Here is a 16,059-nt window from a genome sequence, read left to right on the forward strand (position 1 = left end):
GCTCTCCCTCTCTCTCTGTCAAATAAGTAAATAAAATCTTTAAAAAAAAAAAAAAAAAGAGTTGCAGGAAAAATGGACATTAGAGACCATGTTAGGAAAACCAATCTTTAACGAGCCAAGTACTGTGCTGGCATCTAAGATCCATTATCTCATTTAATCCTTCAGCCTAAATTTCCTTCACATGCCCACTTTCTAGTAGAGAAAATTGAGACTCAGAAAGAGAAGCCAAATTAGGATCAGAAACCTGGTCCTGGTTTAACACTCAGCACAATTTGAATGTTTATAAGTTCCAAAGTTATGTAACTTAATTTTTAACTTTTGCAATCATCTTAATGGAAAATTAAATGATTTTTTAGTTTAGCTAAGACAAACGAGAGAAATACATGAATATAAACAAAGCATCCACAAAGAGCTTTTGTAAATTAAAAATAGAATTACTGTACAATCCAGTAATTCCACTGCTGGGTACTTTCTCAAAGAAAATAAAAACACTGATTCAAAAAGACATATGCACCCTATGTTTATTGCAGTATTATTTACAGTAACCAAAATATGGAAGCAGCTCAAGTGTCCTTTGATAAATGAATGGATAAAGAAGATGTGGTATATATATACAATGGAATAGTACTCAGCCATTAAAAAAATGAAATCTTGCCATTTGCAGCAACACGGATGGATCTAAACAGTATAAAGCTCAGTGAAATACGTTCGTCAGAGAAAGACAAACATCATAGGATTTCACTCATGTGGAATTAGGAAACAAAACAAACAAACAAAACAGGATTTTAACTCTAGAGAACAAACTGGTGGTTACCAGGGGGAGGTGGGTGGAGGATGGGTGAAACAGGTGAAGGGGATTGAGAGCACACTTACGGTGAAGAGCACGGAGCAATACATAGAATCGTTGAATGACTATATGGTACACCTGAAACTAATAGATACTGTATGTTAATTATACTGGAAATCAAAAGTTTTAAAAATGTATTAACAAGAGATTTTTATAACAGCAAATGAGACAAGGAGTGTGAAAATGGTGTGTAAATGACCAAATCGTGGGCAAGTGGAAGTTACTGCCATTTGTGATGCAGGCTGTTATATGAACCTGTTACACACTTTGTCCGAGTGCTAGAGAATGAGTAACATAATAACATTCAATACATGGGTGTCGAATGACCATCCTAATATGTAATTCTAACAAGCAGTAGTAGGGGAATAAGATTACAGCCTGCCCATCTATTCTTTAAGACCCAAGTCAGACTTCAGGAAGTCGCTCCTGACCCCTGGGCTAGGTTAGAAGCCTACTGAGCTCCCATAGACTGCTCACACTATATGTTCACGGTCTGTTTCCCATCCTCAAGGACAAAGACCAAGGTGGTCTGCTTCTCTGTGGCCCACCTAAATCAGTTCGGTCTTGGGCTTCTGCAAGTGTAAGGCTTCCATAAATAGTGATTGAATGAATGAATAAATCACTCAGTTAGGAGCACCTGGCTGGCTCAATTGGTAGAGCCTGCAACTCAGGATCTCAGGATTATGAGTTTGAACCCCACACTCAGTGCAGAGATCACTTAAAAATAAAATCTTAGGGGCGCCTGGGTGGCTCAGTGGGTTAATGCCTCTGCCTTCAGCTCAGGTCATGATGCCAGGGTCCTGGGATCAAGCCCTGTATCAGGCTCTCTGCTCAGCAGGGAGCCTACTTCCCTTCCTCTCTCTCTGCCTGCTCTCTGCCTACCTGTGATCTCTGTCTCTCATATAAATAAATAAAATCTTAAAAAAAAATAAAATGTTGGTTTTTTTTTAATAATAAATGAGCCACCTGGGTGGCTCAGTCATGGGGTGCCTGGGTGGCTCAGTGGGTTAAAGCCTCTGCCTTCGTCTCAGATCATGATCTCAGGGTTCTGGGATCGAGCCCCGCATCGGGTTCTTTGCTCAGCAGGGAACCTGCTTCCTCCTTTCTCTCTCTGCCTGCCTCTCTGCCTACTTGTGATCTCTGACTGTCAAATAAATAAATAAAATCTTCAAAAAAAAAAAAAAAGGCTGGGTGGCTCAGTCATTAAGCAGCTGCCTTCGGCTCAGGTGATGATCCCAGGGTCCTGGCATCAAGCCCCACATCGGCAGGAAGACTGCTTCTCCCTCTCCCATTCCCCCTGCTTATGTTCCCTCTCACTGTGTCTCTTTCTGTCAAATAAATAAATAAAATCTTAAAAATTAAATAAAATCTTTAAAAAAAACTAAGGAAGTTTATTTTTAAAACTAATTAATTACCATGGTAATTAATCAATTAAAATGACCGGGTAGGGGCACCTGAGTGGCTCAGTCCATTAAGCGTCTGCCTCTGGCTTAGGTCATGATCCTGGGGTCCTGGGATCCAGCCCCGCATCAGGCTCCCTGCTCACCAGGGAGTCTGCTTCTGCTTCTCCCTCTCCCTCTGCCTGTTGTTCTTCCTGCTTGTGCTCTCTTTTTCTCTGTTAAATAAATAAAATCTTTAAAAATTAATAAATAAAATAAAATGACAAGGAAAATACCAATAAAGCTGGGGGAAAGAGTTTTTTCAAAGGACAAGGGGAAAATGCACATTAAATAAAATTAAGGCAGGGACGCCTGGGTGGCTCAGTGGGTTGAGCCTATGCCTTCAGCTCGGGTCATGATCTCAGGGTCCTAGGATCGAGCCCCATATCGGGCTCTCTGCTCAGCAGGGAGCCTGCTTCCCCCTGCCTCTCTGCCTACGTGTGATCTCTGTCAAGTAAATAAATAAAATCTTTTTTTAAAAATTAAGGCAAAGGGAAATCATAAATAAATCTGCACAAACCGACTACAGCTCCCGAAACTTCCATGAAGCAACAGGCAGTTGAAGAAAAGAGCCTTGACATTCTGGGTCCAAATCCTAACTCAACCAGGACTGGAGGTGAAATCACTTCCCCTCCTACACCTGTTTTCTTTTTTTTTTTTTTAAGATTTTATTTACTTATTTACAGACAGAGATCACAAGTAGGCAGAAAGGCAGGTAGAGAGGGGTGGAGAAAGTAGGCTCCCCGCTGAGCAGAGAGCCCGATATGGGGCTCAATCCCAGGACCCTGAGATCATGACCTGAGCCGAAGGCAGAGGCTTTAACCCACTGAACCACCCAGGCGCCCCGACACCTGTTTTCTTTTTTTTAAATTAATTTATTTATTTAACAGTCAGAGATCACAAATAGGCAGAGAGGCAGGCAGAGAGAGAGGGGGAAAGCAGGCTCCCCGCTGAGCAGAGAGCCCTATGCGGGGCTTGATCCCAGGACCCTGAAACCATGACCCGAGCCGAAGGCAGAGGCTTAACCCTCTGAGCCACCCAGGCTCCCCTACACCTGTTTTCTTATCCATAAAATGGCTGACCTTGCACAACCTCCCCTCGCCCCGGGGCAGGTAGAAGAATTAAGGTACCAGATGTTTTGCAGGTTCTGAAAAGCTAAAGTGAGGATTGTTATTGACAAAGACCAGAAGAGAATTAGCAGGGAAGTTTATGTTTAGGATAATTTTTTACATAAAGTAGCTCAGGTTCATAAACTTAAAAAAACAAAAAAGCATTCCAATTATAGTGAGTTAAACTGTGTCTCCCAAAAAGATAATCCAGTTTTAACCCTCGTACCAGACTCTTGATTTCGACTCAGGTCATGATCTCAGGGCCGTGGGATCAAGCTCCATGTTGGGCTCTGCATTCAGCGGGGAGTCTGTTTGAGATTCTCTCTCTTTCTCTCCCCCTCTCCTTCTGTCCCTTCTGCCTTCTCTAAAATAATAAATAAATAAATCTTTAAAGAACAAGAAGGTAGGATCTTGGCTGTTAAAAATCTTAGGATGATGGGGTGCCTGGGTGGCTCAGTGGGTTAAAGCCTCTGCCTTCGGCTTGGGTTGTGATCCCGGGGTCCTGGAATCGAGCCCCTCGTCGGGCTCTCTGCTCGGTGGAGAGCCTGCTTCCTCCTCTCTTTCTCTCTGCCTGCCTCTCTGCCTAATAAATAAATAAAATCTTAAAAAAAAAAAAAGGAAAGCCTAATATTTGGGGAAAAAAAATCTTAGGATGAGATGAGATCCATCCTGGATTTTAGCGGGGCCCTAAATCCACTGAGCAGAGCTGTCTTTATGAGAGAAAAGAGGTTGGAGACACAGAGACACTGAATAGGAAGGCCATGTGAAGATAAAGGCAGAGAGGGGCGCCTGGGTGGCTCAGTGGGTTAAAGCGTCTGCCTTGGGCTCGGTCCGTGGATCCAGGGTCCTGGGATCATGCCCCACATCCGGCTCTCTGCTCAGCGGGGAGCCTGCTTCCCCCTCTCTCTCTCTGCCTGCCTCTCTGCCTACTTGTGATCTCTGTCTGTCAAATAAATAAATAAAATATTAAAAAAAAGAAAGAAAGAAAAGAAAGGCAGAGATTAGTCACGCAGCCCCAAGCTAAGAAACACCTAGGACCACTGGCAGCCACTAAAAGAAGGGAGGCAGAGAAGGATTCTCCCTCAGCCTCCCAGAGGAACCAACCTTGCTAACACCCTGATTTCAGACATCTAGCCTCTCAACTCTGAAAGAATAAATTTCTGTTGTTTGAAACCACCAGCTTGTGGTAATTTGTTAAGGTAGTCCTAGGATACCAATATAGCAGTAAAGCTGGAAAGCCAAGTAATCAAGGAATTAGGAAATATTTTGAGACACCCCCTCAATAGATTCAGAAGATTATATATATTGGGAATTATTTATCAGTTCCACTTAATTTGTCATCTCTAACAGCAGCTATGAAAAATTTGTGTTAATGTCCATTGTCTTCGAACCTGTGCCCTTTCTCTTTTTAACTCTTAGTTCTTGACATGTGTCCTGGGATGGCCCATACTTCAAACGAGTAGGAAGAACTCTGGTGTCATACGAAGTGCACAGACAAAGGAGACCAGGTCTGGGTTCATATCCTAGCTCAGTCACTAAAAGGCTACGACACGGGGAAAATCATTTGTCCTCTTTGAGACTTTGTGTCTTCCACTGTAGGATGTGACTAATATCATCTCCTTTATAGGGCGAAATGAGTTATTTCATGGAAGTGCCTGACCCAGGAACTTCGTAACTGCCTTGTCCGGAGGGCAATAGAGATCTTTTCTTTCTTTTTATTTGGGTGATGTTTGGATGGTGGAGGAAGGGAAAAGAGGAGCTCCCAATTTTCATTTCAACTAGAAGGTGGGAAAGCTTTCCAGAAAGAGAGGAAGAACAAAAGTACTTTTATTCCCAGAAAAGCTGAATTTTCCCCTGGGTGGGTGGGGCCATGGACCCCCATGGAAGAAAATGGACAGTGTTGTATACTTAGTCATTATTCACTGAGCATAAGGTACTGACTCCTACTTTAAAGTATTGACCCCAGACCTTTGCTCGCAGTCCAGGGGAACAGTTACATCTCAGTGCGATCAGTGCTATAGTGGGAAAAAGAAAGGGGCTGAGAGAACCTAGAGGGAAAGCCTAACTCGGGCCAAGAGGTCAAGTAGAAGCCCAGGGTTACCACCTGCAAATTCTCCTCAAGACATTATAAGCTCCAGGAGGTTCCAGGATTTTTTTTTTTTTTTTCAGGATTTTTATCTAGTTTACAGCTGTGTCCCCAGCACAGCAACAGGGCCAGGCATGAAGTAATCATTCAGGAATATTTGTCACGTGAATGAATATAAATTAAGTCACATCGCACAGGACTTTAGACCCTACAAAGCCCTTCCAACTGTTCACCCACACACACAGGTATAATCTCATATTCATTCATTCACTCATTCATCAGACTTTTCCTGAGTACCCACTATTTGCCGGACATGATATCAGATTCTGTGTGCCAAACAGACAAGATTTCATGAAATTCAAGGTCTAAGAGAACAAAAGGTATTCCTTATGTAATCTCCATGACCTCTCTGCCCTGGCCTAGATCCCCTGTGCCCTGTGTTGATGTTCCCGTAGCTCAGCCACAGGCTCCAGGAAAGCACCGGATTCCATTCAGAAGAGGAGAAATGGGTCCTCTCCCCAGCCCTGTGCTGGCCACAGTCACCTGAGCCCCCAAGAAGTCAAGGTTCTCATAGCTGGAGCCTCAGCAAGACCCTTCTCCAGCTTCTGACTCCTTAAAGGATCACAAGCAAAGCAAATTTCCATGCATTGCCGAAGAAATGAGGATGCTCCACAAAGGAACTCCTGCAATGGCTGCCGGGGGTTTGGATGGAATGGCAGCCAAGAGAGGGTTCACCAGCCCTGTAACTATGAAGTTCCACTCTGGACTGAGGTCCTTTTGGAAAGTTTACCAAAGCGGAAACTCTCGATTTATACTGTGAAGGATGAAGACAGCAGACAGTGAAGGAGCATGTTGGGGGCAGAGGAAGCCTCCCCCAAGCTCAGGAAAACTGAAGCAGGGGTTCCCAACCTTTTTTGTGCCTTGGACCCTTTAGGCAGGCTGGTGAAGCCTATGAAGCCCCTCTCAAAATAATGATTTTAAGTGCATAACTTAGACACGAGAAAAGGAAACTATTTACACTGAAATAGTTATCAAGATATTTTAAAATCTCATCAGTAATACGTATATTCATTAACAAATTAAATAATAAGATCTCACTGCCTGTCTAATAATTGCATAATTTCCAAGTGGTGATGAATAAACACAAACAGTATTTCAAGATGTTTTGCAACAACCATAATGTGATGGGGAACATCTGTGATTTCTGTTGATGACGAAGTCATGGGAACTGCTAATTCTGTGGTTTGTTACCTATATTCAAAGTGGAAAGAAAAACTAATTTCTATAAAGATTAATGAATATAAAAGGTAGTTCTCCCAGGTAGTTCAGTTGGTTACGTGTCCAACTCTTGATCTTGGCTCAGGTCTTGATCTCAGCTGGGGTCTTGATCTCAGGGTTGTGAGTTTGAAACCCACGTTGGACTCTACACAAGGCGTGAAGCTTACTTTAAAAAAAAAAATTTAGGGGCACCTGGGTGGCTCAGTGGGTTAAGCCGCTGCCTTCGGCTCGGGTCATGATCTCAGGGTCCTGGGATCGAGTCCCACATCGGGCTCGCTGCTCAGCAGGGAACCTGCTTCCCTCTCTCTCTCTCTCTGCCTGCCTCTCTGCCTACTTGTGATCTCTCTCTCGCGCTGTCAAATAAATAAATAAATAAAATCTTTAAAAAAAAAATGTAGCTCTTCCATCCAAGATCACAGCCCACTGGCCTCTCAGGCCCCAGGTTAAGAACCTCTGTCCCAAGTAACTGGACTAGAATGTAGGAAGGGATGACAAAGACTGGGGACTTGTGTTTGTGATAGGAAATCTTTTTTAAGATTTTATTTATTTATTTGACAGGATCACAGGTAGGCAGAGAGGCAGGCAGAGGGAAAGAGGAGAAAGCAGGCTTCCTGTTGAGCAGAGCGCCTGATGCGAGGCTTGATCCCAGGACCCTGGGATCATGACCTGAGCTGAAGGCAGAGGCCTAACCCACTGAGCCACGCAGGCGCCCTGTGATAGTAATTTTTATTGGAGTGTGGAGTTGAAAAGGTAATGGGATGCAGCTGGCAGAGACTGACAAGCCAGAGAGAATTGAATTCCAAACCTCCTCCCCATCTCCATTCACAGAGGCTGTGTGACCTTGGGCAAGTCATTTCATTTTTCTGCAAAATGTGGATATTCATACACACCCTACAGGGCATAACAATAACAATAAGAGTCTCATGTAAATTTCTCTTTAGTCCTACAACTCTGTATAGAGACAAGGATTTTGCATTTTGTTTTGTTTTGTTTACAACTGTATTGTTTTGGTTCCTTATGAAGGACAAAATCTCCAGAAAGGTTGGCAGGAGGCACTTGTGGGTAGCAAGGATGGATACAGCAAAGTGGACAAGATCAGACAGAAGAGAAGTTGTTTCAGGATGGAGTGATATTGGCACTTCTCATAGAATACACTTTAGGTAAGCAAATTAGAGCAGAGAGATCAGGACTGAGACAGGAAATCCCGTGGGGCAGGGGGCAGGGGGGAAGCCTAGAAGTCAGGATACCCACAAAGGCTGAGGCTCTGTCCAAATACGTATGACATGCCATGTTGTTAATGAAATGAAAGAAATAGAAAAGTTCTGGGGCGCCTGGGTGGCTCAGTGGGTTAAGCCGCTGCCTTCGGCTCAGGTCATGATCTCAGGGTCCTGGGATAGAGTCCCGCATCGGGCTCTCTGCTCAGCGGGGAGCCTGCTTCCCTCTCTCTCTCTCTGCCTGCCTCTCTGTCTACTTGTGATCTCTCTCTGTCAAATAAATAAATAAAATCTTAAAAAAAAAAAAGAAATAGAAAAGTTCTGAGAGTAGAATACCAACCGTGTACCCACTAGTCCATCCCATTGTGGTCTTAAGGGAGGTTCATTTTTTCTCTAATTTTAGAAAGTCTTCATATATTGTGGACAATCACCCTTTGACAGTCAAAACTAATTTCAAAGAGGAGAAATTTGTGCTCCTCCACCAAATGCATCCCTTCCAGCTCTCACATTTTCTTCTAGGCATTTTGTTTTCTCCTAAACTGCTCTTGAGATACTTAATCCTAACCCAGAGGAATTAACAGGAAAAGAAATTTGTCTGCTTCTCACCCAAGAAGGCTTGGGAGGCTATTTTCTGGAAAGGCCATGAAGGAGCCAATGCCTTTGAGGGTAGCGAAAAAGAAGAGATTCCCAGAGCTCGGAAGGTCTGGAGCTTGGACGTATGTGTGACCTGCTCTCTAGAGGTGGAGGAGGAACAGCATATGGTAGACCGAAGTACATTGGTATCCATTAAGCATGGGAGGGGACTCATGAAATATTTTTCTCTACAAAAGATTGGATCCTTTGCAAGGGAAGGACCCTATAAAATTTAAGTTCTGAATTGGACTTAATTTGATTTAAATTGAATAAATACGTCATTTTTTACTTCCCTAACTTTTTGAAGTAAGATTCAAACCCACTATATAATCAACAGAAAAAATAAAAATGGCAACATCTAAATTGCACACAGTGAAATTACTCTTTGACTAAAAATTGATGAAAAAATCAAGTAAGTCTTCTTGACAAAATGTAGATCTGTGAAACTCATCCCAGGAAAAGAAACTTCATAGAATATAGAAATAATGACCACAAAAGATAACTTACAATGGCAGGAGCTATAATTATTAAACTGTGATATGGATTTTTTAAATTGACTGATAACTGATAACACAAGTCATCATTATGCAATTTATACAGAAATTATTTTTCAGATGAAGATAATTATAGCTCAATTAAAGAGAAAATGAAAAGGTTGGAAATAGATTTAATAGCTGTGTAGAAAAATCGAAGGTATTGAACTGACTTAATGGGATTTGTCCTGGGAAATATTTTCTCAGTGAAAAGTAATCAATATAATATAATTTCATCAAAAATCTGTATTCATGGGGCACCTGGGTAGCTCAGACAATTAACCTCAGGTTATGATCCCAGGGTCAAGGGATAGAGCCCTGCATCAGGGTCCCTGCTCAGTGGGGAGCCTGCTTCTCCCTCTCCCTCTGCCTGCTTCTCCCCTAGCTTCTGCTCACACACTCTCTCTTTCTGTCAAATAAATAAGTAAATAAATAAATAAATAAATAAAATCTTGACCAAAAAATCTGTATTCATAAATACAAGACAAAAGCATCCATAGGTGCAGGCCACCTGGCTGGCTCAGTTGGTAGAGCATGTGACTCTTGATCTCGGGATTGTGAGTTTGAGCCCCCCGTTGGGTGTAGAGATCACTTAAAGATAAAAATCTTTAGGGGCTCCTGGGTGGCTCAGTCAGTTAAGCGGCCAACTCTTGATTTCAGTTCAGGTCATGATCTTGGGGCTGTGGGATCGAGCCCCCTTCCAGCTCTGCACTTAAGGGGGGAGTCTGCTTGGGATTCTCTCTCTCTCCCTTTTTCTCTGCACTTCCCCACCACATGCTCTGTTTCTCTCTCTCCTTCTCTCTCTCTAAAATAAGTAAATTAGGGGTGCCTGGGTGGATCCATTGGTTAAGCATCTGTATTGAGCTCAGGTCGTGATCCCAGGATCTTGGGATCAAGTCCCACGTTGGGCTCCCTGCTCAATGGGGAGCCTGCTTCTCCCTCTCCCTCTGTCCTCCCAACCATTCATGTTCTCTGTCTCATTCTCTATCTCAAAGAAATAAATAAAATCCTTTTTAAGAATAAGTGGATGGGGCACCTGGGTGGCTCAGTGGGTTAAGCCACAGCTTTCGGCTCAGGTCATGATCTCAGGGTCCTGGGATCGAGCCCCACATCAGGCTCTCCGCTCAGCAGGGAGCCTGCTTCCCTCTCTCTTTCTCTCTCTGCCTACCTCTCTGCCTACTTGTGATCTCTCTCCCTGTCAAATAAATAAATAAATAAAACTTAAAAAAAAAAAAGAATAAGTGGATAGGGGCACCTGGGTGGCTCAGGTGAAGCCTCTGCCTTCGGCTCAGGTCATGATCTCAGGGTCCCGGGATCGAGCCCCGCATCGGGCTCTCTGCTCAAGTGGGGAGCCTGCTTCCTCCTCTCTCTCTCTGTCTGCCTCTCTGCCTATTTGTAATCTCTGTCTGTCAAATCTGTCAAATGCCAAAAAAATCTTAAAAAAAATAAGTGGATAAAAAATTTTTAAATATAGCAAAATAAAATAAGTATCCTTAAAATTTTAAAAAAAATTAAGGATTTTTTTTTAAATCCTTAGGGTCAAAGCAGGGCCAAATATCTTTACCTCTCTACTGAAGCTCCTAGAGAGAAAAAAGAAATGGACACGGTGGTCAAGACTTTGCTGACCTGTATTTTATATCAGGAAGATTTCCCTGATTCTTCCACCAATTTTTTTTAATCAATAAAAAATTTCGCCATGTGCAATTCACTGTTGTTTTATTTTTTCTGTTGATTACGTAGTGGCCAGTGCCCCTGTAGTATAGGACCCTGCCTTGGGGCCCCACTACTTAACATTCTCTTTGTCCATCCATTGCTCCATCTGTCCACTCAACAATTACCCACCAACCAAACATCTACTCTGTGCCAGGTCCCAGCAGAAGAATCAAGCCAAGCCCCTGACCTCAAATAATTATAATTTTAATTATTTTTTCTAATTCTACACTCCTTCTTGTTATTTCACAAGGGACAGCACAATGTTGAATAGAAGGGGTGGTAGTGGGCACAATTTTCTCATTCCCATCTCAGGAGGAAAGGCTTTTTTTTTTTTTTTTAAGATTTTATTTATTTATTTGACAGAGAGAGAGATCACAAGTAGGCAGAGAGGCAGGCAGAGAGAGAGGAGGAAGCAGGCTCCCTGTGGAGCAGAGAGCCTGATGCAGGGCTCGATCCCAGGACCCCGAGATCATGACCTGAGCCGAAGGCAGCGGCTTAATCCACTGAGCCACCCAGGCGCCCAGGAGGAAAGGCTTTTATATTTCCTCAGTAAGTATGATGTTGGATGTAGGGTTTTTTTGTGCATGTCCTTTAGCAGATGAAGGAAGTTCCCTTCTGTTCTTAGTTTGAAAAGTTTTTATCATAAATGGGTGGTGACTTTTATAAATTTTTCTACATCTCTTGAGATGATCTTATGGTTTTCTTAACTTTATTCTGTTAAAGTAGAGAGTTACATTGATTAATTTTCAAATGTCAAATCAACTTTATATCCTTGGAGTTAACACAACTTGGTTGTGTAGTATTATCTTACTTTTAAATCTTTGGGTTTGGTTTGCTGATATTTTGTTTAGAACTTTGCATCTTTGTTTGCCCTGTAATTTCCCTTCCTTATAATGCCCTTGTTAGGTTTTTGTATCTAGGTAATGCTGATCACATAAAATAAGTTGAGAAGTACTCCTACTTATTCTATTCTCTGGAAGCACCTGGACCTGGAGTTTTCTTTGTAAGAAGGTTTTTATAAATAAAAAATTCAATTTCTTTAATAGAAATAGGACTACTCGGTTTTCCTATTTCTTCCTGTGTCAGTTTTGGTGGGTTGTGTTTTTCTAGTTACCTGTTCACATAATTCAAATTTCAAGTTTGTTGGGATATAGTTATTTACAATATCCTCTCGCTGTCTTTTTGATTCATGTGGGATCTGTAGTCATGGCACTCTTCATTTCTAAAGTGATAATTGTGTCTCCTCTTTTTGTCCTTCATCTGTCTAGCCAAAAGTTTATCAATTTTAGTAGTTTTATCAGAGAATTAACTTTTGGTTCTTTGATACCTCTCTTTCATACCTTCAGTTTCTTTTTCTTTTTTTTTTTTAAAGATTTTATTTATTGGGGCGCCTGGGTGGCTCAGTGGGTTAAGCTGCTGCCTTCGGCTCAGGTCATGATCTCAGGGTTCTGGGATCGAGTCCCACATCGGGCTCTCTGCTCAGCAGGGAGCCTGCTTCCCTTTCTCTCTCTCTGCCTGCCTCTCTGCCTACTTGTGATCTCTCTCTCTCAAATAAATAAATAAAATCTTTTAAAAAAAAAGATTTTATTTATTTATTTGACAGAGAGAGACAGTGAGAGGGGGAATACAAGTGGGAGAGAGGAAGAGGGAGAAGCAGGCTTACCATTGAGCAGAGAGCTCCATGCGGGGCTCCATCTCAGGACCCTGGGACCATGACCTGAGCCTAAGGCAGTGGCTTTAACCCACTGAGCCACCCAGGCACCCTGGATCCAGTGTTCTATTATGTCAATCAGGTCAAAATTCTGAAGCATGTTATTCAAATTGCCTGTGTCTCTATTGATGTTTTTATTTCTATCAGTTACTGGGAGAGCTATATTAAAATATCTCAGCTTAATGGATTTGTCTATTTCTTCTTGAGAAATGGGCCCTGCCCTAGACGTTCACACAGTCAGAAATGAGGGCTGACACATAGCTCTAGAATAACTGTGGGTATGTGTTTAGACATTCTAGCAGAGAGAAACCCAGGGAACACTCAATGTTTTGGTCATTCTGAACTCCTAAAAGTTCCCTGAATACAGATTTCATTTTTCCCTATAAGAACTCTGTCTAAACCATGTGTCACAAACTCAAATGCCAACATTTGAAAGGGAGAGGGACAATATAAAGTGAGAAGAGAACTGTAGATTCCTTAACGTGTGCAATAGTTTAGGAAATGGGCTGAAACAACCCCTCAGCTATAAACACTGGTCATCTTTTATGAGTAAGGAAGGATGATTCAAAGGACAGAACCAAGACCCACAGAGAAGTATTCCTAAGTCTGATCTGAATCATAGAACTGCTTGGTTTCAGAATTGCTACGGACAGTGGCTCCTGTGTGCCTGTTTCCTCCCTATGTGAGGACTAGGGTCCACAGCAGTTACCATGGGCCTGCCTGTGTGTTGGATAGGTAGAGAACAGATAACTTGCTGTCTCTCATTTGCAGTGTTTGGATAAAGCAGTTCTGCACCTGGTGAGGACAGCTAAGGAACTCCTTCCAAGAAGTTTTCATCAGAACTTCCTGTTTTCATCAGAACTTGACTAAAGTGACAAAATTCAGGATTTCAGGTTGATACCCTGATAGGATGAGACTTTTAGGGCCTTATGGGAAGGTCAGAGTATTTTGCATGTAGGAGAGACACAAATCATTGGGGTCAAAAAGACAGATTATGGGGGTGCCTCCATGGCTTAGTTGGTTGGCATCTGCCTTCGGCTCAGGTCCTGATCCCAGGGTCCTGGGATGAAGCCCCACGTCAGGCTCCCTGCTTAGTGGGGAGCCTGCCTCTCCCTCTCCTTCTCCCTCTGCCCGTGCTCTCTCTCTCACACTCACGCTTTCTCTTAAATAAATAAATAAAATCTTTTTTTTTTTTTAAAAAAAGGGCAGATTATGTTATCCAGCCTCCAACATGGCCCCCATGATTCTTACCTTCTTTTTCTTTTTTAAGATTTTATTTATTTATTTGACAGACACACAGCAATAGAGGAAACAAGCAGGGGGAGTGGGAGAAGGAGAAGCCGGCTTCCTGCCAAGTAGGGAGCCCGATGTGGAGCTCATTCCCAGGACCCTGGGATCATGACCTGAGCCGAAGGCAGACGCTTAACGACTGAGCCACTCAAGAGTCCCATGATTCTAACCTCCTGGTATTCACACCCTGGACAGAGGGTGACTTCTGAGACTGTGTAATAAAAACCATTGTGGCTTCTGCCTCACTCTTTCTTGGATCACCTGCTCTGGCAGAAGCTGGCTGCCATGTCATGAGAACAGAACCACATTATGAAGAACTGAGACCTCCTGCCAACAATGAAGCTTCTTGTCGAGACTTTGGATGACCACAGCCCTGACTCATGTCTTGACTGTAACTTCATGAGAACCTTGAGTAAGAACCATCTAGTTAGGCCATTTCCAAATCCTTGACCACAGATAATATGTGAGACAATAAATGTCTGTTGTGGGCACCTTGGTGGCTCAGTGGGTTAAGCTTCTGCCTTCAGCTCAGGTCATGATCTCAGGGTCCTGGGATCAAGTCCCACATCGGGCTCTCTGCTCAGCAGGGAGCCTGCTTCCCTCTCTCTCTCTCTCTGCCTGCCTCTGCCTACTTATGATCTCTCTCTGTCAAATAAATAAATAAAATCTTTTTTAAAAAATTAATTAATTAAAAAAATAAAAAATAAATGTCTATTGTTTCAAGCCACTAAGTTTTGGTGAGTTCTTACGTAGAACTAGGTAATTTATATTCCCACTTGGACAGCTCACACTTGAACTTTAAAGATCTATACCTATTTACATCAAAGAGGATTATTATCCTAGCAGTTGAGTTTACATTATCACTAATACAAAGCTGTCCCTTCGACTGAGCCATTTCATCGACTGATGCCATTTGAGTGGGGTGTGTGCATCATCACACACCCCACTCTTTACCTGGCTGTCTCCCACTCCTCTTCCAGGATGAAACTCAGCTATTGCTGTCTCTAAGAAGCCTCCTGTTCCCAGGGACAGAGAGGCCCTGTGTTTTCCTCTGCAGCAGCACTGTTCACTCTGTGCAGAAACTGGCTATGTCCATGTCTGCCTTCTGTAGCAGATGATGAGCTCCTTGAAAGCACGACCTTAGGCACTAAGCCAGGCATGGGACAAGTAGGAAGAGTGAGTGTTTTCTAAATGATTTAATGAGTTTGGAAGCACCTCTCATCCATGAGGGCCTTGGTAAATTTTGAGCGCCTCTGTGAAATGGAACTCTTGTACCCTTGTGGCCTTCAGGGACCTTAAAGGAAGACTCAAAGGACCCCTGGAAGACTCCTTTGTTAGGCCCACAACTGACTCAGAAGACAGACGTCTCTAAGGAGACTTTCAGGAAAGTTTCAGGGATTCATGGTTTTGTTGTTTGCAGGTGCCCAGCAACAAAGACATGCCAAAATTTTCTGGCTGATTTAAGAGAAGGAATTTGTTAAAAGAATATGGGAGGGGGACCTAGGTGGCTCAGTCCATTAAACATCTGACTCTTGGTCTGAGCTCTGGTCTCATCTCACAGCTATGAGTCCAAGCCCCACATCGTGCTCCATGCTGGACATGGCATCTACTTTAAAAAAAAAAAAAAAAAAAAGGACACCTGGATGGCTCAGTTAGTTAACTTTTTGCCTTCAGCTCAGGTCATGATCCCACAGGCCTGGGATCAAGTCCTGCATTGGGCTCCTTGCTCAGTGGGGAGTCTGCTTCTCTCTCTGCCTGCTGCTCTCTCTGCTTGTATTTTCTCTCTCTCTGGCAAAAAATTAAATCTTAAAAAAAATATATATGGGAATAAGCACATGAAAGGGCGCTCAACATCATTAGTTGTTAGGGCAATGCTAAATCAAAAGCGCAATGAAATACTTCCATCTCCCTGGAATGACTAATAATTTAAGAGATAATAAGAAGTGTTGACAAAGATGTGGAGAAATTGGAAACCCCAGACACTGTTGGTAGGAATGTAAAATGGTGTAGCTGCTTTAGAAAACAGACTGGCAGGTCCTCATAATTAAACATAGAGGTGCCATAGGACCCAGCAATGATACTCCTAGGCATATATCCAAGAGAAATTAAAACACATGTCCACAAAAAAATATGTACAGAATGTTCACAGCAGCACCATTCGTAATAGTCAAAGAATGGAAACAACCCAAAAGTCCCTCAATTAAGG

Source organism: Meles meles, chromosome 8 (genome assembly GCF_922984935.1).
Source record: "Meles meles chromosome 8, mMelMel3.1 paternal haplotype, whole genome shotgun sequence".
NCBI classification, from domain to species: Eukaryota; Metazoa; Chordata; class Mammalia; order Carnivora; family Mustelidae; genus Meles; species Meles meles.